The sequence below is a fragment of the Podarcis cretensis genome (assembly GCF_951804945.1).
Source record: "Podarcis cretensis genome assembly, chromosome: 5".
In the NCBI taxonomy this organism is placed as follows: Eukaryota; Metazoa; Chordata; class Lepidosauria; order Squamata; family Lacertidae; genus Podarcis; species Podarcis cretensis.
The window spans coordinates 61,195,239-61,222,644 of NC_137174.1; the positions used below are offsets into that span (position 1 = coordinate 61,195,239).

The 27,406-nt window shown below is 42.5% G+C and overlaps 1 protein-coding gene and 1 long non-coding RNA gene across 3 annotated transcripts in view; one reads left to right on the plus strand and one right to left on the minus strand.

Moving 5' to 3' along the window:
• Window positions 1–27,406, plus strand: part of HS6ST1 (heparan sulfate 6-O-sulfotransferase 1) — a 192,400-nt gene that overhangs the window by 14,173 nt on the left and 150,821 nt on the right. The window lies entirely within an intron of this gene.
• Window positions 8,925–10,314, minus strand: LOC307217498. 2 transcript variants are annotated; one of them, XR_013839619.1, is made up of 2 exons: window positions 9,841–10,314; window positions 8,925–9,262 (listed from the first exon to the last, which is right to left on the minus strand). It is a non-coding gene; the product is annotated as an uncharacterized lncRNA (long non-coding RNA). The 2 variants fall into 2 exon arrangements; XR_013839620.1 differs by having other exon boundaries at window positions 9,830–10,314.

A 27,406-nucleotide genomic window follows, 5' to 3' on the forward strand; every position in this document is an offset into this window, starting at 1 on the left:
CTCCTGCTCTGGTCAGACACGCATAAATGAAGCTCCAGAAATGATCTCCCATTTAGGTACTGGCCATTCTAAGAGATAGAATGGAGTCAAACACTTTGAGAACCTTCTTAAGAGCTATATAATTTTTGGTGTTTTACTCAGCACCAGAAAGTTTTGAATTCTCCCTGCTTCCCTGGATCATAAATGCCATGGTGGAATCTCATTCTGCATCCTGAAATCGATGATCAGTGCAAATTAGACTTGATCGTCTTAAAGTAGAGGTTGCCAACATGGTGACTATGTGCCCACCAAGGGATTTTCCACAGGGTATCTGCCCCCACAGCTGAAATTAGGCCTGAAAAAAGCATTCTGTTGTAGCCAGTACAATAGGTTGTGTTGTCAACTTGAATTCTGTATGTGTGTGTGTTTGGTGCCATTTGCAAATGTGTCCCCTGATCCAAAAAGATTGGTGACCCCAGTCTTAAGATATTGCTATAGAATGAGTTTTTGTGGCTGTTCTTCAGTGTCTGCTTCAATGAATATCATCTTCAATGGGAAATGGTCCCACACAGATGGAACCCCTGAGTGAGATTTGCATGCATCTTGTATTTTATTTTCATCTCTAAGTGCTTTTGATCTCAGCCATCTACCATCAACAACTTTCCTGCTCCAACCAAACCTTGTAAATCAAGTATTGGTTGAGGGAGTGGCTCTTGTCTATGGTCCATTTTTCCTTTCAGCAGTGATTACTGTTAGGATATCAATGACAGCATTGACAGTATTGGGGTAAGAGGGTGGGAGGGAGATCAATGTTGCATTGCTGAGACAAATTGCAGTAGATTGCTGACTCGTCCATTCTTAACTGTCTTCTGCTTTTCCTAATGGAGACACTGGGCAGACTAGGAGTAGAAGCATTAAAGTACAATCATAAGCAGTCAACAGTTTCTCCTGTTAACACACTTGAAATCAGAAAAGACAGGATTAATTTTCTGCTTTCCCCCTCCACTTGCTGGACTTTTAAAGCTTCCTTTAAAGAGGCTTTGCCAAAGTAAAGTGGCATATACAAGTTGTGTTGCTGTGCAAGAAGAAAGAATAAATGGCTTTTATCCTGTCTAATGCTGTAGCTGTCTGTTGAAATGAATAACTGTCTCAAAGAAAACATGCTCCGTGCCCCTTTGCCAAAAGCAATAGCGTGCCCACTTCCAGAAACTTCTGGAATTTTGGGGGGTAGCCTGCAAAAAGCTCTCTTTCCAACTAAATGGCCGACTCATGGAGTTTCTTGCACTCTGACATTGACTGTTAGGCGAGTATGGATTTTGTAGCCAATGAGAGTGGGTTTCCTCGTTCTAAGTGTGATGGACCATAATAAGCAAGTCAGGTAAGTTCTTGCGTGCAAGTAATACATTACCAATCTGACTTTGTTTTGCTTTTGTGGTGATACACAGATAATGAATAATATTTGGCAGATCTGCAACACGCGCTGGCCCTCACAAGGGCCGGCACCTGAAATTAGATGAAAGCAGCACAATGCGTGTAGCAGCATGGGAGAAAGGAGGCTAAGCAATATGAGGGTGTGCGCTTTCTGTCTCTGCCAAAGACTGTGAGCAATCTCACAGTCCATATCACTGCATGATGGACCAGTTTCAAACCCAATAAACTAAACAAGAGGTAGGCAGCACTGATCTGTATCTGACCTCTCAAGGCTCTCTCTGGCTCATGCAGCACAAATCATTTGATGTAATTTCAGTGTTTGTATTGTTTTCTACCTCCCAAGAGGAATCGCAAAGCTGCTAACAATAGCATACTGGAAGGAATCCAATAATCATGAAAAACCACAACACAACTGGTAAATGTAATACAACATTCATAAAATGTTAAGGCTTGGACCTTAAGTTGACAACTCCCCCTCCAGCTATAGCCCTCCACATGCCAATTACAAAGGTTGCCCATTTTCTAGGAGTAGCTTTTCAGGGGGTTATGGGAGGAAAGGAGAGGTGGGAAAGACATTGTGTTCATGGGACGAAAGGTGGGATCTAATAAATCCCTACAATAGAGGCATTTCAATAGAATAAGAGGTTCTCCTGTATCGTGGTGGGACTAGGTGGTCTTTGTATCCTCCACGTCTCTGATTCTAATGGAACACAATATTTATTCTTAATTATTGTTTAACTTAGTCCTCAAGGGGACCAACTATACTTGGTTAACAAAAAATGGAATACAAATAAAACAACATCAAATCAGATATAATGCATTGGTCTCAAAATGATACAAATACTTAAAAAGTACAACCAATAGCTTCAGCCAAATATACACACTCTTATGCCCCCTACCTAGTTTACTGAGGCTATAATACTATAAACACTAATTTAGAAGCCCCGGTCATGTGTATAGGGTTGCATGATTGCATTGTGAGACTTTAATCCTATGCAAACTTCCCTGGGAATAAGTCCCAGGAGAAACAGTGGGATCTACTGCCAAGTAAACATGCAGAGGAACTGTTAAGAAGCTGCTTAGTTTCCCCCTTAATCTCTAGATTTCAGGAATGGGAGAGGAGGGCTGGAGCAAGACTGGATTCAAGCCAGATGTTGAGTACCATAGAGGCAGACATTCAACAGAACTCTGGGTTGTCCTAGTACCTCCCACTCTGCTGGGAAGACAGAGAATTGACAGAATATTGTGAAAGAGTCTTATCCAGCTGTCATCTGCAATTTCCTCAGATGTGCACAGTGGCACACTTTGACTCTGTGAAACTCTTTGTGCTGTTGAAGTTGACAGTTCTCTTGTTCCTAACTGAGCACAGGTTGGGTGGGGATTGTGGAAGAGAGGGGCAGCACGGTGAGTCCTTTCCTCGCCCCCATGATTCTCTTTGGAAATGTGTTGCTAACTGACTTGATTTTGCTGCTTTCTGTAAGTACATTGCAGAAATTGGTAACTGTTCCTTTCAACCAAGTCATACTCAAAGTTGACCCACTGAAATAATGGACTTAAAATCCATGGGCTTACTCTGAGTGTTGCTTAGTTGGGTACAACCCATAGAGTTCAGCAAATCACAGAATGCCAGAACTGCTTGTGAGACATGGTTTAGACTTTGCCCGCTCATCCCTTGGATTTATTTTCCCTCCCTAGGGATTTTCTGAACCCCACAGCCACCCATGTTCCAGATGAGTTTTGTAGGATGGGAATCTGCTTATTTGATCTGAGAGGCAATGTGAGTTGAGAAGTGCCTTGCAGATGGTTAGCAACTTTTAACACTCCCAGCATTAATCTTTCAACCTCCATTTCAAAGTTTCCCTGACTTCTTGCGTCTCCCCCCTCAAAAAAATACCCAACACCACTGAGTAATTTGTCTTGCAGTGGTTGGCCTTGGAACACAACTCATTCATTTAGATTTTTGTCTCTTCTGCTTTTATCTTTGCTGAGAAAAAATAGGAGTAAACCCACCCAGTGCTTTCCCACAAGGACTTGGAGGTGTGGTTTAAAAAGAACTACAGAGAATGAACTTCTATATGGAGTTCAAAGGAAATCTTAACAACAAGGCCTTTGTTTCAATTTGCATCCTGAACTTTGGTATAAAATACTGTACTTCCTGGCTCTGTAGTTTTGGCGTTGGCCATTAGTCACGTTTAAGTAGATTATGAGCGGAAAGAGAGGAAAAATAAAAGCCTATAATAAATGAAGACTATTGCACAAACCACATCAGTACTGGTTTGCTTGCATATAACGCTATGAGAACGTGCGTCATTTTCTACAGAAGTCCACAAGAATGTTGAGCTGGTCTAAGCAATATTTGATGTTAAAGTTCTTTGTCCATGTAAGGAATGAGCAAGGATGCTATGCATGGTCCTCTAGTGCTAGTCTGTTCAGAAGGTCCTGGAGGATGCATCTTACCAACCAAGGTCTGAAGTCTTCCTCTTTTGTAGACAATGCATTAAGGAAATCAGAGGGTGTGGTATAAAGGCAGAGAAAGCTGCAGTTCCTGTCTCTTCAGTTTTCTGGAATCAGCTTGGGGCAAAAGTGTCTCTAGCTCATCTTCTCCCTGGCCGAAGCTCTGGTATGGGGAAGTGCAAAACAGTGTTTGCTGTCCTAAGGTTACAATGAGCCATGTATGTGTCAGATCTGGCAAATAATTTTCTCTCAGCATTTTTTTTTTAACGAGTCTCTTTCGGCAGAAAGGAAGAGAATTAATCAAATTTGACTGCTAAATTTTGGATTAAAATGTGTGCTTCCTGGAGAGGGGTGGGATCCTGTATGAGTTGAGATTCCTGCATTGCAGGGGGTTGCAATATATGGCCCTTAGGATCCCTTCCAACTTAAAAAGCTAATCTTAAGGGTGATGGGATCGATGCCACTTCAGTTTAAATAGCTTTTGTTTGCATACTGAAGCCATGACTGCCTTAACAAGAAGGCAAGGGAACACATCATTCTGAAGTCTTTCCCCACTGAAACACTACTGCGGTTGGGAGAGCCAAAGCGAGGAGATACCCCCCCCCCAAAAAAAAACCACTCCATAAGTGTTGGGAGTCTCTCTCTCTCTCTCTGCTTGTTTGACATAAAACTTAACACAGTTCTAGATTCCCCTGGCACTCTGTTGTGAGAGAGTTGTCCACCTTGGCTTTGTGTTACTCAAAAGAAACTGGCTGCATCGCACTTCTATAACCTTTGGGTCTTAGAGAGGAACAGAGCGTGGGGGGTGGTTTGTTTTTTTTAATACATTTTGCAAACTCACTGCAAGCCAGGCAGATTTTGTGATGCATGACAGCAGTTGCCTCTTGATGAGCCCAGGGCATATGTGCAATTGCATTTTGCCAGTTTTGTGATTTGGGAAAGCACCCACGGGATCATTAGTATTAGCACATCTCAAACAGAAATGGGCCACTTCCTTACAGCAACAGCACAGAGATTTTCTTGAGAAACACCAGTGCAAGGATTGGCTTGGTTCAGGCTTGTTTTCAATTACATCTCTCTCTTCCTGTTGATCATTTAAAATACAAAAATAACCTCTTACTGTGGATAAAATAGATTTTGGTTGGGACAGAATTTTTATTCCCCTCGAAGCCAATCTGCTGATTGGTTTCTTGGGAGAGAGAGAAGCTGAACGCTCTGGTAGTATTTTGAATGCAAGTTGCTTCCTGTTACTATTCTTAAGAACTGGGTTTGTAACCAGACCAGGTACCCATTTCATATGCTGTTCAAAGCACCACCGATTTCCAGAGCAAGATTGTTTTTTGCCCCTGCCCCCCTCCTCCACTTGTTCACACTAACAAAATCAAAAACGGCAGACACAGGCCCAAGTCTTATAAATACAGTCGGACAGGCAGAGAAGATGGAATTTGGTTGGTTGGCATTCAGCCAGCAAAGCTAACTAACCCTACTGTAGGATTTGCTGCGCTCACGCACACAAAAAAGAGGGGGGGGGCGGTTTGGTTTCAGTATCTTTGCAGAGCAACCCATCTGTAGCTAACTGTTTGCATTTTATATACTGTACTCTTGAAGAAGGAAAACACACGAAGCCTTTAGGTCTGGTCCTAGTTGTTGACCCTCACAGAGCTGGGGCTAGTTGTGTCCGGTCCTTCTGTTCCAGCAGATGAAGTGTCTCAGTTTTTGAAACCTGGATTGTACATTGAGGTCAGGGAATAAAATAAAGGATTCTCACCTCCCTTCCCACTCCTGTCACATTTTGTTGTTCCAGTATAAAACCCTTTCCAAAAACCAAGTGATACTTTTCATGACTACTCCAGAAGATGTTGTTTCTCTCCCGCTCTCTCTCCCTCTCTCTTTCACACACACACACACACACAGAGAGAGAGAGAGAGAGAGAGAGAGAGAGAGAGAGAGTTTAATTATGAAGAATGCAGGGTGGATAAAAATTGATTTTAAAATATTTTAAAAAAAATGAAGTCACATTTTATATTAAGTCACTTAAAAGACTTGATTGAAAATGAAATCTGAATTGAATAAAAACATAATGAATTCTACACTTATCTTTTTGCAACTGAATAGAATTAACACCTGTTTTCCTATGCAACAGGACAAAAATGGAGAAAATGTTTTATTTGTGAGGTCAAGTACTGTAAATATGTTACAACAGGTCTCTTATTGTGCAGCATTATTGCAAACTATAAATATTTATGACTATAACAAAACAGCTTGAGCATTTATTTTCGTTTTCATAGCTTACTAACTTTACTTTAGGGAGTTCTGAACACTTAGGCCATAGTCCAGTATGGTGTGTGGCTCCTGCATTCTATCTTTGTTCCCTTGCACATGCCCTTTTCTAAAAGAGAGTGTCCTCTGTTTTTCAGCATCCGTCAAATCCTGAGAGCAGTTTAGTAGGTTTACCAAAAGTAAAGATTTCTTTTTCTCCTATGCACAGTGTGTCTTGGGGATGGGAGGTGCCGATGGAGCAGTAGTAAAGTGAACAGCAGTTGGCAGATGCTACAGTTTTCCTGTGAGTATCTCAATTCAGACTTCATGCCAAAATATAGTTGAGAATGCTTGACTTAGAATTTGGCAGATGTCTAAATGGATGGACCATGATTTGCGATCAGCCAGAAATCCAGAAACTGGTGTGTGAAGCAGGTTTGCAAACCGCCCTGAGACCTCTGCGTATAGGGCAGTACGTATATAAATTCAAATAATAATAATAATAATAATAATAATAATAATAGTAGTAGTAGTTTGGCTGAATTGAGAAGCCATATTTACCATAGTCACTGTGCCTCAGAAATGCACAGAAACAAACCAAACCCAGCAGCTGCATATATGTCTGGCTTTTCTGCTTTCAAGGACACTTAAGCTGAATCTAAATGTTTCCAAACAGGAAGTCCTAAATACTTAGTGTAATGTTACCTTAATTCCTGGGTAGCTGATCCAAGCCATATCCAGCCCCCAAGTGACTTTTGGTGACCTGCAATCCACGCTGCCCAAATTTGGCTGCATTTTGTCAAGGTTTTAGAGAGGCTTAGGAAACAGGAAGAAGCATGGCCTTCTTTCACCTCAGAGCTGGGCTGGTGTAGGAGGAGACAGTGCTACCTCACTGCTGCTATGGGAAACAAACATTGCATTATTGTCCCTCTAGGGAAGTACTGGGGCAGGAGGAGACCCTCCTTCACTGGTGTTGCCCTAGAGAAGCTTCCCCCCCCCCTGCCTCCCCGGCTCTCTGTGTATGTCTGTTTGCTTGTCTGTTTCCCACCTCACTATGGATGTGCATATGCATTTTCCCACCACTTGTCTGTGTCCATCCCCTCTGCAGAATGCATGCATGTGTGAGTGTACATCTGCTTGTGAAATGGGCACAGGTTAGCATGCCAACGCTCAACATGGTCCTTCAGCCGAAAACCGACAAAACCCCAAAGAGATAGCGACCTCTGCCTTATTGCAAACTTTCATATAATTCCACATTTACCAAAATGGCTACCAATCTTGCTCTTGGCTCAATTCAAGTGTGGCAATCTGATGTGCCCTTTGGGGCGCTGCATCAATGGCATACAATGCTTAGCATCTCCCAACTCGACTGCTTTACTTGGTGGTGGGCAAATCTCCAAGAGCCTCTGCTTGTGCAGATTCTGCGCAACTCCATAAAACCCCCAAATTTGTCAGAAGTGCAGAATTCAAATGTAATGATTAGAGATGGGCTATCAGGGCCACAGTTTTCCAAGCTATGGTTTTCCCAGTAGTGATGTATGGAAGTGAGAGCTGGACCATAAAGAAGGCTGATCGCTGAAGAATTGATGCTTTTGAATTATGGTGCTGGAGCAGACTCTTGAGAGTCCCATGGACTGCAAGAAGATCAAACGTATCCATTCTTAAGGAAATCAGCCCTGAGTGCTCACTGGAAGGACAGATTGTGAAGCTGAGGCTCTAATACTTTGGCCACCTCACAAGAAGAGAAGACTCCCTGGAAAAGACCCTAATGTTGGGAAAGATGGAGGGCACAAGGAGAAGGGGATGACAGAGGACGAGATGGTTGGACAGTGTTCTCGAAGCTACCAGCATGAGTTTGACCAAACTGCGGGAGGCAGTGGAAGGCCTGGTGTGCTCTGGTCCATGGGGTCACGAAGAGTCAGACATGACTAAACGACTAAACAACAACACATCAGGACCATTGTGCACTCAGTAGCTTCATGGTGGCCTACAGCCCGTTTGTTTTGTCTGCTTCCCCCTCCTCTATTTCTGTGTCTGCTGAAGGCATTCCAGTGTAGATAAGCAGAGGGCAGGGCCATTCTTTCTCTAGCATGCTCTGGCTCTGCTCTTGCGTTCGTTGTACGCCCCTTGAAATTCCATGGCGCCCAGCCTCCTATATTAATCCCTTTTCCTATCTGCCGTCTTTAAGATGCAATAAGGAGTTTGACTGCCTTGTGCCAAACAGAGTGGCACAGCTGCCACCCACTTACTTGATTGTCTTTGGAAGCTGTGCCCAACAAGAATTTCATGCTACTCAGTTATCAGTGCCAGTGTGCTGTAAATGTGCAGGAAATATATTTTCATCTCTTTGTCATAAAAAGAAAACTAAGTGCATTATCTCTTTTGTATAGAATATGCAACCAAAATGTTTTGGGTTGTTGTTTTTTTAAAATGAGACTTCACTGGTTTTACCATCAATTGCTGGTTTTGCAGTCCTTTTGCCACTCCCTGAGAAATTTGACCAGTGAGGCTAACAGGAGCAGGCCTTAGTTAGAGCCTGGAGGCATGTCTTACTCTAAACATCAGTCTGTTTGCTTATTGCCACTGGCTCAAAATTACCATAATCACCCTAGGCTAATATCCGAAGGGTTAATATTTGCTTTTGCTTCCCAGAAGAGCTGATCTCTGCAAAGTGTGCAATGAGATGAGGGAAACATTTGTACTCTGCTATCTTGGTGACAAACACCCGAGGGTTGTCAAAGTAATGATGGCTTTCCCAATTGGGATGAGATTGAATAAAGAAAGATTCATTCATGCTGATCTTTCTGTTGCTGTTCTAGGTGCTGTATGACTTTACATTTTGTTTTTATTGCTGCTTTTATTTCTTATTTCTTACATCATTCAAAGCAGAGAGTCACCCAAAGATTCTTTTTTAGAGTGGATGAGCAGAAATTCACTGGTGAGGACAGGATTTCTCTTTCCTTTCTACATCAGGCAAATGTTTTAATGTTCCAATTAGAAGCAGCCTCTTAAAATGACCATGTAAAGTTGGAGACTGTATGTTCCTTTCATAGGCACTTTTCATAACACCACAGGCTTTGAGTTGTTGTATCTTGATGTGTATTGTGTCTCTCCTCAGAGCTCTAGGAAAATAGCAATGCTGTTAATCAAACCTAAAGATAAAATATTGAATAAATGTCATTAAAATTGTATACATCTAATCCACTTATTTTTGACATCTTTATCCTGCCTTTCTTTCTGAAGGGCAGCTAGCAAAAGATGCAAAATGCCAAAGTACAAAATGATGGTCGTAACAATGGTGAAAAATGGTTCCATAATGGCTTATCAGTGAAAGCCAAAAGCCAAGCCAGACAAAAAGAACTTGAAGTGCTTCTAGAAAGTTATCCTCAGTGAGAAAAGGAATTCCACAGCTGGGAAGCATCTTCTGAGAGGGCCTTGTATGTGAAGCTTCATTATTTGATCACGCTACACAGAATAAGGTAGTAGCCTTTGGTTGCTCTTGGCAAGTGCACTAGACTACAATAGGTGAGGTCATCTGCTAACATTACTGGACCCAAGCTGTTTAGGACAGGTGCCAGTCCTTTATTGCCCACGCTGGCTGATGAATAGTTTCAGATCCCTATTTAAGGTGTTGGTTTTCACCTAGAAAGCCCTACATGACCTTACATCTAACGGAACACCTCTTCCCAGATCTACCTACTAATACCTTCAGATCACCTATGAAGGCTCTTCTCTGTATACAGTAGCTCCTCAATCTGAAGGGTGGCCACAATAGTGGGTGGCTGAAAGAAGGCCTTTTTGTTGGTCCTTCCTTGATCTCATCTGCACTATACATTTAAAGCAGTATCATACCAATTTAAACAGGGTTCTGAGAGTGTCTAGGAAACCCCTAACAGCTGGGACTGGTAGGTCTATGAGGGCAAGGGGGTCACCTAACAACTCTCAGCATCCTTAACAAAATACAATTCCCAGGATTCTTATGGAATGCTCTGTCTATGGAAAATTGCCTAGCACCCAGGTTGTTGCCTTTTTTGATGCCCTGCTAGGACTTTGCTCCCCCAGGCTTTTGACAATTCTGTAGAATCCATGTGAATATTTGATAGCTGCTTCAGTTCTGTGCTGAAAAAACTAAACTGGCAAGAAAACACCATCATCCAAGTGATCACTAGTTTACCATTTCAACAGACTTGCCCATCAGTGAGCAATCAGAGACACAGCACTGACTGGATGTCAATATCGAGAGTCAATGTCTTAAGCAAAGATACTTATCTCAATTCATTTGCAATGAGGAAACAGCAGCACTTCCTCTGTATTGTCTGGGCTATAAACAGGTTGCAAATACATTGTACAGCACTTAGGATTGCCCTGATTTTGCTCAGGGCTTCTGAGCATGGCCGTCATGTAATCAGATCTTGAAAAGAAAACATTTGCAAACTTTCAAAAAGCCCATGAAGACCTAGACGCTTTGAATGCTCCTTATTTTGGTTTGATATTGACTCTTGATATTGACTTCCAGCCAGTGCTCATTCCCTCTTGATTTTAGAAACTTAACTGCGGTTTTGCATGAACAGCCCAGGTTTTAGGTTCCCATATTGACTTTGGCCCAGCTAATAATATTGAACTGCCTAAATCAAGGGAACACAATTTGCATGTTGATAGGAAACAGTTGCAAAATTGTGCAGAGAATTATCGCAAGTCAGCTCAGCCAATGGTCGGTGTGATGGAAGTTGTAGTCCAAGAACACCTGGGGACCCAAGTTTGAAGAAGACTGTGGGTGATCCCTTTAATTGGAGATGCTGGGTATTGAATGTGGAAACTTTTGCATGTGCTTATGATGGTCTGTCACTGTAAAGGAGAAGGATCTTGCTGTTATCTGAATGTCGAGGTAGTAGCTAAGTTTGATTTGATATGGAAAGATATATCTACACTGTTTTCTCCCCTTTATTTTTTTCCTCCTTTATGGTGCCTTGAGCTTCTGTTTGTCAGCTTCTAAACAACAGAATAAATGGGTGATTTTAAAGCTATTTCACAGTTGCTCTTACAAGTTTGTGAGTAGCTGTACTGAAATTGATCAGATTCTTGTTAATTTTACTTTGTTTGGGGAAATCTGTTTGGTGGAGCTGCAATTTTGTTATGGTTGCCAGTGTAATCTCAAGCCTTGTTGTGAGCAGAAATCAATTTCATGAAATTTCATGATGGGGGTTAAAGGCTCCCAGGCAGTGGAAGTGATTGCAACATCAAGGTGCAGCAACAATCAGCCTGCGGTTGATAATAGCGCACCACACTCAGTAAACAAATGCCATAGCACAACAACAGCCATTAGTTCAAATCTTGAACTTGGCCTGGGAGACGTTGTTTGGAACAATTTAAGCTTGGCTTTCCTGTTTGAATATTTGTGCATTATACATAATTATCCCACCTTCCGCTCTCCATGAACCCAAGGCTGCATGCAATAAAATAAAATAGCATCCTGTTTCTCAAAATGCAACTGTTTAAATGAGAACAGCTTTTAAAAACACCAGCCAGCACAAAAAAGTACTAATAACAGAATCTTGAAGGTGTGAGCAGCCCAGAGACCACACACCTTAAGAAACCGGACCCTAGTAATTATGTCATTGGATGTAATTGTGCAAATTTGCATAAGGCTTGTGCTGGCATTCGGTTATTATAGCTTGGCCTTTACATGACTCCGTTTTCTCTCTACACCTCTCTTTTAAAACCCGCTGCAAATTATTGTGGCAAAGTGGAAGCACTAGAGTGTGTTAAGGGCACCCTTGGAGAGGAGGTGGGTGGGGAGAGATATTCTTAATCTCCTTGTCTGGCTCCTCATTGGACCATTAAAGGCATAAGAGCTTGAAGCCTCAAGTATGATACACTGCAAAGTTTTCCTGCACAATCCCCATTGAAATGAATGATAGAGGGGCAGCTATGTTACTCTGCTGCAGTAAGACCAACAAAGAGTCCCGTGGCACCTTAAAGGCTCACACATTTTATTGTGGTTTTAGCTTTCATGGACCAGAGCCCCACTGGGTTATAAATTCCAGGACTCCTTGGAATTTCTCTTTAAATGAAATAGAAGCTAGCCAAGGGAACTGCCACAATGAAGAATATGGGGCAGAGGGATTTTCTTCCACAGTAGCAAGAGTACACTGGGCAACAGGTTAGGCATTTAATCTTTCTTTAAACTTGTGTAGAATTTGGAGGGCAAGCATCTTTGCATTTTTCAGCGTTTCCACTTCCAGTTGGTGGGTGTCGTTTTCAGGCTCAGCTTAAACGGTTTATTAATAACAGTTGCTAAAAATCTCAACTGGTTATTTTAGGAATGATGTGTAGGAAACATTTAGTGTGTCTCAATTTGTTCCTTCTTAAAATAAGATGTGTGTGTGTGTGTGTGTGTGTGTGTGTGAAGCTGGGTGGGGGAGAGATTTGGTTTATGGGGGAAGGAAATGCCTTGAAATCTGAAGGAAACAAGAAAAGAGGGAGAAGTTGTTTTGAGTTGATAATGTGGGGACCTTCTTCCATCCTTTGCACCAGATGTTCCCAGACCTGGGAAGCAACTAATGTCTCTTCAGCTATTTTTCTTAGCAACTGTTACCAGGAAGGCCTGAACAATTTAAGAGGAATTGCAAGGACTTTAAATCATAACATTTAAGGCAACTCGTAGAAGTGCAGTCAAAATACCATTAGCTGTTTGAACGGAGAAGATGGGAGCCGGAAGAGGAAGTCGGTGGACCGGAGCCATAATTGCTCCAAGATAAATTTCAAGAGCAGGCTCTGAGATGACATTCCTCAAATAAAATCAAGGGTGACTCATGTTTGCTTGGATTAAGAGTAACACCAAATACATGAGACTATATTGACAAATATCCCAGATTTTTCGGGCTGGATTTTTGAAAACTATTTTGTAAGCCTCCTGGGGGAAAGCCTGTGCAAACATGCTTAAGTGGGGAAAACACGATACGAAGATCCAAGTTATATCAAAAGTTTATACAGATCTTAAAATGTCAGGCTAAAAAACACACACCAATGTTTCCCCACCACCACCTTAAAGTTGGTTCTTATTCAAGTGTGCTTTCAGCTTTTCTTGTCAGGTTTAAGGAATACTTTGGGGCAATTTCATTCTCTTCTTTTTCAGGGATATCCACCACCCCACACCCCACCCCGGAAGCATTTATTTCCCCTCGGATCTGATTCTCCTGATCAGCTGCACAAAACTCCATATCACTAGCCACCATTTTAAGCTTGTCAATGTCTGTCTTGTGTTCTAACCTGAGATTCATGGCCCCGTTAGCTGTTTTTAAAATGTCTGTTATTTGTGAGGAGAGAGAGTCGGGGTTTTCTTCTAAAGGTTGCAGGGCTGCAGCCTAATCAACAGCAGTGCTTTTCTAATTTTCATTATGTATTCTTCAGAATCATAGTCCTCTCCCTGCAGTGCTGTCATTACCTGCTGCGTGCCGTGTCAGTTTCACCTGCTGGTCAGGTCAGTCTCTTCCAATAGAGATTCATCAGGTGGCGTGTGCATGTGTGTGCGCGCGCATGTTTGTGTATGTGTAATACTGTTTGCTGAAAACCTTCCTATGTCACCAGGCTTACAATAAAAGAAAAAAAGTTTTTCTTTCACGGTTAGCCACTGATCTGTGATTCTGGTTTTCACATGGTTTTTACTGAAATTTTACTCAAATCTGACCTATAAGTAGGGTTGCCATATTTCAAAAAGAAAAACCACAACACCCCAAAGGTTGTTGAGCTTTTTTTAACAATAAAATTAAATAATGTCTGAAATAACCCTCAAGTGTTTCCTCGTGTCCTGTCCTGCACAGCGCACCCTGGCGTCATGGTACCTTCAGATCTTTGTGCAGAATATCTTTCTACTCCTCCCTTCTCCTCCCAGTGCTATTAGTGTCAAAGGGAAACGATAATGCTATGTACCTTTTGGAAACAACACAGATATATTCAGTATTTTGTAGAATCTTGCCTGATTCTGTATGATCTCAAAACAACCTCGTCTTTTGTTTTGTTTCCGGAGGGAAGGAAACATTTTTTCATCATTAACATTCACTCTGAACCTATATTCAGTACCTTATTAGGAACTAGGCTTTAATGTTATGGAATTTAAATAACAACATATTTTGGAAGTTTCCCTCAAGATCAAGAGAGGTGAAATACAATAAGGGGAAATGCAATTAGGCCTTCGTTTCTTGTTTTAACATCTTGGGAAATATGGCTTATCTTCTTCCTCAATATTGTTGGCACTGTTAATGAAAGGGCCTTCAACAGAGGGAGAAAAATAAGATCGTTGTTTGCACGATGATTACTTTCCCAAACATGGGGAAAACTTTTTCAAAGCGTCTGATTACATTTCAGTCTTTGCTTATTCTCTGACCACTCCTGGCTGACTTCATCACAGACCCCCCAGCTAATGGTATTTTGAGACAAGTTTGCTCTGTGAGCAGTTGTTCTTTTGAAAACTTGCTATGAAATATTTGGTGTTCAGCTGATTTTGCCAATATGGTGACCACCTTTCAAAGCCAGTTCCATGTAGATGAAAATGCATAAATGGGATAAGTGGTGGCCCACAAATATTGCTTAACTCATCTGCCAGCCTCTTTTATGCTCCTTCAAAGCAAATTCAGGGAAAGCCTTCCCAATGCTGGCACCCTAGCTTTGGAATTCTCTTCCCTCTGAGATACAGGTGGCACAGACTTGACTGGGTTTTCTTCATCAATTGGAGTGCTGGGGTTGGACTTGAGGGTCAGAGTGGATATCATCTATCTACTTTGTTTTCTTAGGTGACTGTGTTGTGTATGCAGTTCTGTTTTTAATTGTAACCTCCTGCAGAATTACCGGTACATTTGCAATGAAGAGTGGGTAGGAAATATGATAATTAACCACTTCCCCCATCTTTCTCCAAGTCCTCTGGCACCTACAGGCAGCTTGGGAGAAAGGAAGGCATTTCCCTGACTTTATGCCAGGACTATAGAGAAACGAATAAGCAGGGAGAGAGAGCACCCTGCAGATGCTTCACCACAAACACCCTTTGACCCTACCTCTTTGGCTGCTCTCCAGGGCAGAGACATAAGAAATAGGTTGTCTGGTTGACATTCTCTTGCTCACCGAGATTTGGATAAGACAAGAAACAGTGCAAGACAACTCCTGCTGTTTTCCATCTTCTCCAAAGGGCAAATCAAATGAGAGCTCAGGAGATGGAATTTATGCTTCCTTGATTGTCCTTCTCACCAGGGGAACACTTGGGGAGTTGGTGAGTGGATTTGTGGATGCCTGCTGATAACTGGTTTTCAGATATGGCAAGTATATGCTGCACCTTGTGAACTGTAAGGGCTGTCATTTTTCTGATATCATTGGGTGAAACACATTAAATGTTGCACCAGTTTATGCTCTGTGTGGATGATGGCTCACTGAATTATCCAGAATTAGCCTACTTTGGGACCTTGTCTTTCAGAAGTCTACATCACTGTGCAGTACAAATTGGAAATATCCCAGTAGATGGTGCTCAAGAATGTGCGTCATTGTTTATTGGCTCTGTGTGACTATTAACATTCGTTGCCTGTACACAGGCATTCATTCATGCATGATCATTATGTACAGAACGGTATGAATGCAGGTGCTTCTGTCATCAAATCACTGAGCTGAACTATCATGTTCTGGGAGAAAAAATTTGCTGCTGGGAGCTTGGCCAGCAAATGGGAGCATGCCCAGATGCATGTCTGGGAGATCCATTCCATTTGTTGGTTCAAGAGGCAGCTAGTTACTACGGTCAGGAAGATGAGCAGGGGACCAATAACCAGGAAGGTAAGTAGTACAGCAGAACCACAAGCACAGGCAAGGCAGGAATTGAGATGAGAGGAACATGGTGAGGCAGATGGAATAGGGAACAGGGGAGTCCTAATGAGGACAGATGGACATAAACACAGTGCAGCAGGGGATTGGGCCTGACCCAAACCCTTCGAGGCTGTAAGCTGATTGGGGAGTCAGCCAATTAGGTTTCAGAAAGGGCAACTCTCCTGTTTCCTTACTGAATGTTATAGCCAGATCTCAGGGCAGTTAGTCGTAGGTGAAAGCAAAGCTGCAAGTATCCAGTAAAACACCAACAGCCACCAATATTGTAAAAATAGGCTTCTAGGGGATTTCTGTGTTAACACAGATAACCGTTTTTTTAATAGATGTGGCTTGGGATCTTGTGATTGCTATTGAGACGGAGCCATGATTGCAATGTCTGCTGGGTAGAACTTGAATAGCAGCTCACATTCTGGGCATAGATTTTGGTAATGGACAAAATAGGGGGTGATCTTTGGGTGGGAGTCCATAGATCACCACTTTGATGAAACTGGAGTTAAAGCTCTAATCCAAGGGTTGCCAACCTGGTGCTCTCCAGATGTTGTGGACTATTGGCAATGTTTGCTGGGGCTGAAGGCCATTCCATTCCACAGGAGGGCAGCAGGCTGTCTGCTCCTTATATGACATCTACAAGGGTGGAAGGCCAGTTAGAAAGGTCCACTCCTGAAGGTAAATAAATGTGGATGAGACCCAGAGGCGTTACAGGAATATTTGTCTGACTCTCTCTGCTATTCTGTCACGAGCCTAGAAGAAAATGGGGAGCCTGTTGTGCAGTTGACAAAATAGTTCATAGACTCCCTCTAGTAACAGCACAGACACCTTCTTGCTTTACTGGGAAGCTAGAGTCAGTTATGAATAACACATGATTTAGAAATAATTTGAAGACTTCTTCTTTGGTAGCATTGGAAAGAAACGTTCTTCTTTCTCTCACCACAGTTCCCATGCATTCTCATTCTGCAGAGCTTTTCTTAGTGGTGAGAAGGCCAAAGGTTGCCCATCCCTGGTATAAAGGACTGATGCCAGCTGTCCTTAAAGAGGCAGTGGTCAAACTGTTGTTATTGAAGCCTTCCCTTGAAACCAGGTGTCTGCAAACTGGATGCCAGTTTTTAATGGACTATCTTCACCTAGGTGATTGAGCAGGTGGTTGCTTATGAGCTCCAGGTGCTCTTGGACAAAGAGCTTGGTTCAAACCAGGATTTGAGCTGGACACTGCCTTGGTCTGCACACAGCCACTGCCAAGGGACACACAGCCCTGTTGATGATCTCTCAATGCTGTCCACCACAGCATCCTTCTGAACCACTTTAATAGGTCAGTAGTAAGAGATACTGCTTTGCAGTAGCTTTGTTTCTATGTTGGCTGAAGTTTCCAGAGAATGGTGCTGAAGATGGTCCTTATTTTACCAGCAGGAATTGTCCTGTGAGGTTCCTCAGGGTTATATATTGTCTCCCCTTATTATTAACATCTACATGAAATTGTTGGGAGAGGTTATTCAAGGGTGCAGAGCACAGTGCCCTCAGTAAGCTGGTAACACATTGCCGTATTTCTCCTTTCCTTTCTGCAGTGTGACAAGAGTCTTCCACGAATGACTGCTTGAGATCAATAATGGACTAGATGAGAGTGAATAAATTGAAACATAATCCTGACAAGATTGATTATTGTGGGTGGGCCCAGTGGTATTGATGGGGTCAGACTCCTTCTTAGGGAACAAACTTATAGCTCAGAAGTTCTTAGACACCCAGTGCCCAGGGTCGTTTGAGTGTGTGTGTGGGGGGGTGCTGTGTTCAGCCACCCAGCTTTTTGCTGTTCCACTTTCTGTAGGCTGAAAACTTGTCTACTGTTGTGTATGCTCTGTTGATTATTATTTTTTACTTGACTACTGTAATGTGCAATATGTGGGACTGCCCTTGAAACTGTAAAATATGGCAATGCAGCTGTTAGCTGAAGCAAACCAGGTCTTTGGACCTGCACTGGCTACAAGTTTGACTACCTAATAGTTACAAGGTGCTGATTTTGACTTTGAAGCCTTAAATGGCCTGGGTCTTGGCTCTCTTACAGAGCACATTTTCCTAAATGAACCTCTGTATCAGCAGTGAAGTTAGGTAGCAAGAGTGTTCTTCTCAGTAGGGACCCTGTAGTATGAGTCTCTCCGTAGAGCAGTGCTTTCCAAGCTTTTCAAGTTGGTAACACACTTTTTAGACATGCATCGTTGCGCGACACAGTAATTGAGTTTTACTAGCAAATCAGAGGTTAAACTAACCCCTTTCCAGCCCCGAAAGGAGTGTGGGGAGTGTTCGTGTGACACACCTACACACTACAGCTGACACAGTAACGCGTCACGACACATAGTTTGGAAAGCTCTGCCTTAGAGAGATGCATCAGGCTATTTTTGCCAATTTTAGGAGATTAATTTTCTTTTTCTTTTTTAAAAGTGATTTCTTTGTCAGACTTTTATGGTTTTGATTTCATTTTGCCTTCTATCTCAGAGTTGCTGCTTTTTTTCCAGATCACATTAGGTTTTAAGTTGTTTTGGTAGGGTTTTAATTTTTTTGCCTTAATTTTCTTGTGCCAAGGACCGCTCTTGGTGGAAAGGTAACCTATCAATTTAGATTTAATAATTAAATTCCCAGATTTGGGTTTTAGTGAGCCTCTGGGGAAGTTTGGCAACAAAGGGGGGGTGGAACCACCGAGAGTCCTCTGTGGGTCTCAGCTGTCATGTGTTTGGCTCATGCTATTAAGAGGCTGCTCTTGACTGACTGGGGCAATTGTGACGTGAGGCAATCATTAGGTGTATTAAGTTTCAGCCATTTGGGGCTTTTCTAGGCAAAATTTGACGGCAGCTTTGTGGAAGAGTGCATTATACGGGTGGTGCTGTGGGTTAAACTACAGAGCCTAGGACTTGCCAATCAGAAGGTCGGCGGTTCGAATCCCCACGACGGAGCGGTCCCTGCTCCTGCCAACCTAGCAATTCGAAAGCACGTCAAAGTGGAAGTAGATAAATAGGTACCGCTCCGACAGGAAGGTAAACGGCGTTTCCGTGCGCTGCTCTGGTTCTCCAGAAGCGGCTTAGTCATGCTGGCCACGTGACCCGGAAGCTGTACGCCGGCTCCCTCGGCCAATAAAGCGAGATGAGCGCCGCAACCCCAGAGTCGGCCACGACTGGACCTAATGGTCAGGGGTCCCTTTACCTTAACCGTGAACTCCTTGGCAGTTGCTACTGTTGAATCAGTGAGAAAAAGATTTGTGGGCTTCCCACCGATTGGAAGATAGCACTCAGTACCATTTGTGGCCTAGAGCAGGGTTAGTCAATATGGTGCCCTCCCAAAGTTGTTGCAACTTCCATCAGCCTCAGGCAGCATGGGCAATGGTCAGGGAAAGTGGATATTATATAGTCCAACAATATCTGGAGGCACTATGTTGCCTGTCTCAGGTCTAGAAAATAGCAAGAGTTGTCAGTTACCTCAAACCTGAATGCCCAAGGGAGCTGAATGCTCTCAGTGACAATGAAAGGCATTTTTGCCCAGCACTATTACTTCAGTACTGCCTGGATTCAGTTCTATGCAAACGCTCAGTCCGACCATGGCCAGATGCTCAAGGTGTAAAACCAAGGTAAAGTGAAAAGAATGAAAGCCTGAATATTATCCACATATTGAGAGCACCAGACTTCATTTTGCTTTATCCAAGAAGGCCCTGTTAAAAGTGGGCGGAGTCTGTGTCTGAGGACCAATCTTATAAATGCCCATCGGCTCTCATCATTGTCACAAGTGTGTGTGTGTGTGTGTAGATATATCTGTATCTGTTGGTGATTAATGGTATCAAATGTAAGAACTGACTAGCTTTAATGGTGATCCTGTGGATAATGTTAGGGAGTAGGGTGGTAGCTGATTGTTTGGGAATTAGTGCACACTTTTAGTGTTCACTTTATAGAGTTTTATTCCTTTATGCAAAGTTTTGCATTTTATGTTTTGGGGGATGACGACAAGTAATATCAAAAGCGGTATTGTGATGATTTGGTAGATGAGAAGTAATTGTGACTTCCTTCACGTCTTGGGGTGGCCTCTTGCATCTGCATGCAGAACTTAAGGCTCTGGTTTTTGCTCCCAGGGCATCCGGTAGCCAGCTGCTGAATGCTGCATGGAATGCTTTGGTGCTTTCAACAGCCTCCACCCTCTGCGGAAGGGCATGGAGGAGAAGAAGAAGAATCAAGCCTTAAGCAGAAAGAAAAACAAACCATTATTGTTTTAATCACAGCAGCAGAGAGGTCATAAATCTAGAAGGCAGGTAAGCAGTTGTAGGAAATGCACATGGGTGCAAAAGGGTTAGATTTTGCTCTAATTATATTTTAGATGATCCTGGTAAAGCTAAACTTTCACCGAGTGAGTAGCACAGATAGAAAAGCCTGTGCAAAAAGCAGATAACCGCTGGTGAAAGTTACTTGAGCAAAAGAAACCTCCCCAGAAATCTTGCCCACACTATTTTCCGTTCTTCTCGCAAGTTCTCCTTTCCCCATAATAAACTTCCTAAGATCTTGGTAATTTAAAGTGCGGTTCCTGGGGTTCATGTGTATTAATGTGGGGAGGGGGGGTGTTTCTGTCTCTCCTCAGTGATGTCAAGGGAGCTTTTATGTTTGGAAGCAGACATGGTCAGAAGCGATATTGTTTCTTCTTCTTTTTACTAGGGAGAGTTTTCTTCTTTCCTTTTCTTTTCAAAAAAGGGGGGAAGAAACTCATTATTGAATTTCACAGATTTTTATTTTTTGTCAGATCTGTTCTGCGCAGAGCCTCCACATCCAAAAGATAGCTTGGCATTTAAAGGCTAAATGGGGTGAACCACAAACATGCCTTTGAGGCTTTTTTCAAAGGTTCCCTCTTCAAAAGGCTCTTTCCCCTCCTCTGTTAGAAAAAGCATAGAATATGGCCAGAGATTTTGAACAGTAGGCTAGAGCAGAGGCCTCTTGGGTTGCTTGAATCCCTCTATGTCCCTCTGTGATCTGAACATCTGACAGGCTCTTGTTTTTCAGAAGGATCCTCATTCTGGCTGCCTCTGCTTTGTGTCCTTCAAGGAGGAGACACACACAGACTTAGGGGACCTCTTGTTGTGTTTCTTCTAGAGATGCTGACCTTGCCTTCATTCACAGAGCATTGCTACCAGAAGCTCTGTACAAGTCCACCAGCTGTAAAGGGTGGGGGGTTTTTTTTTGGGGGGGGGGGGAGAACGTGACATGTTTTCAGACTAGATAGTGGGTGCACAGTTTTGCACTAGGAATGTGTTGGAGTTGGTTACTGTTGGCTATCTAATGGTTGTAGGTAAAAGGTAAAGGTGAAGTACCCCTGGAATGTTAAGTCCAGTCAAAGGCGACAATGGGGTTGTAGCACTCATCTCGCTTTCCCTAATGGTTGTCCTCAGTGCTGAAAGAGCTTCGTAAGCTGGTCTGTCCCCTGCCTACAACTAATCCTTCCTTGGTAGAGCGGTTACGGCTTCTAACAAATTGTAATTGTGAAGAAATGCACATGTTGTTTTCATGCATGACAGTGTACGCTGTGATTCCCCCCCACACACACACACACAAAGAAGTTGTGTGTAAAGTTATCTGCAAGCTTCTAAAGGATTCCTTTCAAGAAGAAATTGTCTGAAATTTGGCTTTGATTCAAAAAGTATTTAATTGGGGCATTGGGCAAGACTCTTTGAGCCGAATTCAAACATGTTTGCTTCTGGGCATTGGACAAGGCCCTCTGTGAGAAGATATAATAAAGGAAAAAAGACAAGCCAATTTTATGGCCTTCCAGCCTTGGCCTTGACTCTCTAGTGCTGTATTTGATATTTGGATCATGTCCTAATGTCTTAACTCAGAAGTTGGCGTATCTAATTTCTTGATTAGCTGAAAACTGCTTCTCCTTTCCAACTTTGGCGCTCAAATGCAGCTGGATGGGTACATGCAGCTACTGAATAGGTTAACATGTTACTTTTAGGAAATAGGACAAACCAAATCTCAAATCAAATCCATTATTTCTCTGACCTTTTATTATCAGAATAGGCTTTGTTTATGTTCTCAGGTCGTCGATTGCATGAAGCATATCTTACTGCATTGTGGGCAGTACGAGCAAGCAAGGGACCAACAGATCAAACCCCTATTGGCAAATCTTCCGGGAAAATCTGAAGCCTCCCATATTAAATATCTATTGGATGACAGGTCTAATGATATTTCACTGGCCGTGGCAAAGTTTCTTTTGGAAGTCAAAAGAAACAAAAATCATCAAGCTCAAGACAAAACAAAATGTCCACCTTGGTTTCTCTCCCTTTTGTAGTTGTCTTGTCTTAACTGTATTTTGTTCTGAAATTGTTCTATGGGTCTTTAGACCGCAATAAAGATTTATTCTTATTTATTAGAGAAGATCTCCCTCCATGCCTTTGGCCTGCTTTCTGCAAACCTCTATCATGTCCCTCCCTTCCTAATCTTTTTTTCTAAGTTACAAAAGCCACAAACACTGTCACCCTGAGAGTGCGAAACTGCTATCGTTTTCCAAAGGCCTAATCCACAAACCTTTCTCAGGTTCTCCATGTCAGCTCTCTTGGTCTGAAGGAAATGAACTTGTTCCAGAGAGGCAGGAGCTCATGGCACTGAGCAGACACCCGTAACTTCTGTCCCGTAGGTAGATTGCTGCACACCCAACACTTTACTGGGGCTTTCTTTCACCTGGAACTCAGTTCTGGCACCTCTCAGGTGGGCACCATTGCCATTCTAACAGAATGAGGGAGGTGTTCATGATGAGTTCCCGCACCTGTTTTTCTAGAAGAATAGCACTGCATTTCATGCAATACACCAGATAGATAGCTCGCACACCCCTGTTGACTTTCTTCCTTCAAAACCGTTTCATTTATTGGACTTACTCATTGGAAAATAAGGGTAGAGAAGACTACCCTATCCTCCTGCCCAGCCCCTTTTCCTCATTCTGTTGCAAAACTTGCACAGCTGCTTAATTCACCTGTGTGTGAATCACCTGCTTAATTCACTCCAGTGTTTACCTTGATGCTTTGTCACTGGGGATGAGACGCTTCTGTCCCTTGGGACTTCCTTTGTGATCATAGAGCTACCTTCCTTTTATACTCCTTGTTGCTTCCTCCAACAATTGAGGCAGCCAATTAGGTAAGAGTGTGTGAATCAACTACTGGGCTGCATCAGACTCCGGTGAATGAAAATTTAATATAAGTTGAGCCTCCTGGGAATGCTGATGTTTTGCCAGGGGAGTCGATAATGAGTCATGGTTAAGGAGAAGATGTGGGTTGTTGGAACCCATCTGGGAATGCAAGGGTCTACCTTACTTTGCACTTTAGAAAAACCTATACAGTGGTACCTTGGGTTACAGACGCTTCAGAACGAATTAAGTTCTTAACCCGAGGTACCACTGTACTTAGGGTTTTAAAGTTTCTCAGTTGAAGTGATATCTACGCTGATGTCAGTTTATATTCTGTGATTGTAAGTTGTTTAAAGCACAATACAGTGGTACCTCGGGTTGAGAACTTAATTCATTCTGGAGGTCTGTTCTTAACCTGAAACTGTTCTTAACCTGAAGCACCACTTTAGCTAATGGGGCCTCCTGCTGCCGCTGCGCCACCGCTGCATGATTTCTGTTCTCATCCTGAAGCAAAGTTCTTAACCTGAGGTACTATTTCTGGGTTAGCGGAGTCTGTAACCTGAAGCCCAAGGTACCACTCCAGTTTAAATGCTGGAGCCTGCACTGGAGATGATGATGATGATGTAAGCTGCATTGAACTTCAGCTGAAAGCTACACTGTTGTTGTTTTCATTTTTAAACTAATTTTTCTACTAGCTAGGTCTGTACTGTGGCCCTTGCTGGTACAGAACTCTACATTAATTTCCATCCTCTTTCCCAGCTTGGGTTTAGTTTAGGTTTCTCATTATTTAGTAGGTGAAAGTTTGTGAAAAGTTGGGCGGTACAGGGGTTTTTTGGCCCAGGAGTGTGTCTGTCAGCTGCTCCTGGCCTGACTTTTTGATATGAGCCCCAGTAATGACAATAATAGTTCTGATTAGTAGCTTGTTGTGTATACATGATTATTTCCAGTGGGTGGTGGTGTGCAACTTGGTTTTGCTTTTTATTTAAAGCTGTTTGATTTGCAGCCTTAATTTGGAGGCCCCTTCCTTGTTGCTGGCAAGTGACCTGATAATATTCTAGTCTCTGTCTCTTTTAAACGATTGAGGCTCTCAACTAGAAAAAGGAAATTCTTTCACATTAGTCCATTTGAACAGCAAGGCAATTTTCCACATGGTGGCTTTATGGAAATGTGCTGCAGCTCCTTCCAACCATGACCAGGACATTATAGGAAATGTATTTTCATGGAAGATTTGCTTCAATTGCCAAGTGCAGGGTGTGGTGGCGGTGGCAATGGTGAGAATGGTGTTTGTTCTGTTAATGGACAACTGTGCGCCATGATGTGAATCCCTTCTGTTAAATTAAATTGGCTGTGTTTCCCACCATGACCAGCTTGTCGCTACTGATGCATTGTTCCTTGCCGTGAAGACCCTGCTGTGTGATGTGGCAAGACATCTTCTGGAGAGAAAGTGAGACACACATGAGGTGTGTGCAAAGAATTATTTTGGGGAGGCGGTCAGGCACAAACAGTTGCCATTGGCAGCATCCACACTAAACCATGGTTTAGTGTTTGGAGGGCAAGCCATAGTGAGCCTCAGGTTCACACACTTTCCCCTCCACTCCCTTCTGATGTGGCCACAAGGAAGATTAACTGTAGTTTTAGTACTATGTGCAAACAGAGTCATTGGAAATGTGCTTTTGTACACCTAGCTACTAACAGCATTTATTTCAGTAAGCCATGAATTCTTCCAACACCCAAAAGGCATCCTCTTGATGTGTCAAAACTAACTATATGGGGAAGCCTTTCGTAGCTTTCCTGAATCTCTTGATTTTGTAAAATTACCATATAAGGCATTTCTCCACCTCTCTTTCTGTTTAGCTCCAAGGCGTTTTATTTATTTATTTATTTATAAATAAATAAATAAATAAATAAATAAATAAATGTTACTTTTTGTGTTTTTTTAATAGTGTGTTTAGTTTTGATAATATGAACCCTGCTGGACGTAAGCTGCTGCTTGTACAGGTCTCCCTGGATAGCTTCCACTGGGCATAATCAAAGCAGAGTTAAGTCCCATTGAATCAATGGGTCTTAAGTGCTTAATTGTGCATTCAAGCCCCATTGATTTCAATGGGATTTAAATACTCAGAGCTTTCTCTGGATTGCACCCAAGAGAATTTGCACATCTCACCCAGAATGCATAATTTTGATTGCATTTTTTTTTTCCTTTAAAGGAACCTACTAGTTCTTAATGCCACTGGGGTGATTTTGGTAATTAGCTGACAGGGGCACTGATGTTCAGTGGCTAATTATCACTAATTTAATTGGCTTTCAGCATACCAGTAGCTGTACCTGTTAAGAAGGGAAACGGCAAAGTCTTTCAGAAAATTGGCTCATTATTAATCCAATTCATTCCCCTCCCCCTGTCCCTGTGCCACAATTGGACTAGATGAGAAAAGAGATGTAGGTCTGTTTGCAGACTGCAAAAAAAAAGCTGAAATGAGCAATTAGAACCACACACATGTGGACAGATGGCTTATTCACTTTTGATTAAACATATGAGCAGGGTTGATAGATGTGTGTGTTGTGGTTTATGTTTTGTTCCTCAAACCTATCTTTTAAAATATATGTGGAGAACAGCTTCAGAATGATGGCAAGGGAGGCCCCTGTGAATGAACATGACCCTAAATGTTTCATCCTTCAAGTTATGATAACTGTAATTTGCTGTATGTTGGACTTCCTTCGAATACAGTAGTTCAGATGTGACAGCTAGTTTACTAACTGCCTGAGACCAGGTGTTATGGTCATATTACCCAAGCACTAGGCCAGTTTGTCTATTTCCTGGAAATTCAAAGTGCTGGTTTTAATCTTCATCCTGACACAGGATGCCTGCTCCTACAACAAGATCCTCACTAGAGGATCTTTTCAGGGTGCTCTCTTCCTGGTCGGAGGTGAGATGGGAGGCTGCCAGGTAGATGGCCTCCTCAGGGGGGCACTGAAATTATGAAATGCTCTTCCAAGAAATTATGAAATGCTCTCCTAGTGTCTTCTTGCTTATAATTTCACTGCCACCCAAAACCTTTCCATTTTCCTCACGTTTTTGATTATAATTTTTAGTTCCACTAAGCGTTTTACCTGCCTTTTAGGTCTTGTGCCTGCTATGACGTGCAATATTTGTGCTTTAATTATTATTGCACTTTATTTTTTGCAGCCTGCCCTTGGGAGGTTTATTATTCTTACTAGGTATAAAAAAATATTTAGAATAAATAATCATTCACTTCTCATTGATACCTATTTAATTTACTTCGGTGCAACTGCGCTTGGGATCACAGTCATCCCCCTTGTTTATGGTCTGCTATGGAAATGCTGATTGCTGCCTAGACATGATTCACTCTTATTGGGGATTAAAACCTACCATGTAAGGGAAAGGTCTCTGTACCATCAAGACTGATGAAAGTGGTGCATTCCGTCTGTACGATGACAGATAAGGTGCTCAGGATCAAGTGACCCTAATCATGTGGTCAGTGACAGGACCTGATTTAATCCCTTTGTGAGGTAAGTGTGAAACATGCACCTGATATTATAGAGAGAGACAGGCGCTCAAGCACAGTAGCTCTCTTCAAATGATGGATTGACTTTTGTGTGGAGATAAATCGGTGCCCTCATGAGGATGAAGAAAGAAATGTGGTAGGAAGTCGAAAGACCTAAAAGTCTCTCTTAACCCACATTCTTTGGGAAATGGAATCAATCTTTTGAAAGTTTGCTACACGATACCCAGTATAATATAAATCCCACGAAGATTTTGACCACGGAATTTAGCGAATCCAGGCTTTTACCACACCACAGTTTTTGTTCAAGGAAACGCTCTCACAGTTCGCTCTTGCAATTAAAATCATGATGTGGGAAACTTTTATTACAAGAGTTACAAGCTTTAATCCATTTAATCAGTGCAATTAAAGCTTTAAAAGGCAGGTTTTAAACAACCCCCCGCCCCCCAAAAAACCTGATATATGGGATTCATAAGAAGCAGAGACTCTGGGACTTGCCACTGTGCAGCTGCATCAGAATCAGTGCAGGTAGAAAAGAAACTCACAGCACAATCCTATGCATATCTACCCAGAAACAGAATTAGAGTCTGGAAAAGGACCTTAAAGGCCAACACCCTACCAGTGCTGGAAATTCACTAGTACAGCACCCCTGCTAAGTAGCCATGCGGCTTCTGCATAAAAGGAGAATCCTCCGCCTTCAAGGCAGCGTGTTCCACTGTCAAAACTACTTGTCCTGTCTGGAGGCTATTCCGAAAGCTATCCCTATTCCAACAACA